This window comes from Dryas octopetala, chromosome 4 (genome assembly GCF_963921425.1).
Source record: "Dryas octopetala chromosome 4, drDryOcto1.1, whole genome shotgun sequence".
Classification (NCBI taxonomy): domain Eukaryota; kingdom Viridiplantae; phylum Streptophyta; class Magnoliopsida; order Rosales; family Rosaceae; genus Dryas; species Dryas octopetala.
In genome coordinates this window covers 13,398,894-13,399,870 of record NC_141369.1, presented here as the reverse complement: position 1 = coordinate 13,399,870, position 977 = coordinate 13,398,894, and the positions used below count along the sequence as shown (strand labels likewise).

Below are 977 nucleotides of genomic sequence, written 5' to 3'. Positions count from 1 at the left end.
CATTGGCCTTTTACACTCTAAAATGGATGTTTTACAATCTTTCTCCACTCGAAAAATGGATTGCAAGAAACCAAAATAGAGTACCAATACGAATGCTTGAAACTGACTCAATTTTTTAAGTGTTAAAACAACATTATTTAACAACATGATAAATACTAAAACTAATTAAAACCTGTGGCCCCTATAAAATGAACCGTTGCTAAATATAACAAAAACGTACTTCAGGTAGGAGGCAATTAAATTAAAACACATAGTTTATTTGAACTTAGCTATGAAGAACCTTCTGGTGGTAGTGATGGTGTTGATTGTGCCCAACTCAGTTGTTGAAGCTGATCATGTCCCTCACTTATGCCCCTCTCCATTTTTAACCCATAACCTTTTCTGTAATTCCCCTCAAGAATATTATGATGTTGGAGATGAAATAAAATTACCAAAACGTTTGTTTCACCATGAAGGTCTGAGAATTCTAGTAGTCCATGAGGCATGTAAGGGTTTGTGCAAGCTTTGTACACGTCACCCAGTGGATTTCGAGGAATGTTACCTCATCTGTTTCAGACATTTCTTTTCCAATATAATCCATCCTCCAGGGACTCCATAAGAAGCTGGTGTATGAATTTTCTACTCTCTCTCTCTCTCTCCCTCCCTCACAATATCAAAAACGTTTCCACATAATTAAATAAATTTGTGCACCATTCATATGAATTTGTAACCCCCAAATTACACATCTAACGAACCATTATTAGATGGATCACAACAGTCAACATTGTTTTTGCAAAGCTTACCGCTGATTGTGATAATAGTCCATAATTCATATGAATGGCAGATAACGAAATTCTGACAAAAAAAAAAAAAGACAGATAATGAAATTTATTAGCCACAAATGCTTGAAATCACAGGCAGATTTGCTCTCATTGAGAGTTGAACTCAAGACCTCCCGCTTACTAAACGGGTGCTCTAACCAACTGAGCTATGAGAGC

At 36.1% G+C, this 977-nt stretch overlaps 1 non-coding gene across 1 annotated transcript; it reads right to left on the bottom strand.

The window, feature by feature from the left end:
- Positions 1 to 903: 903 nt before the first annotated feature.
- TRNAT-AGU (transfer RNA threonine (anticodon AGU)) lies at positions 904 to 977 on the bottom strand. Its single transcript has one exon. It is a non-coding gene; the product is annotated as a tRNA-Thr (tRNA).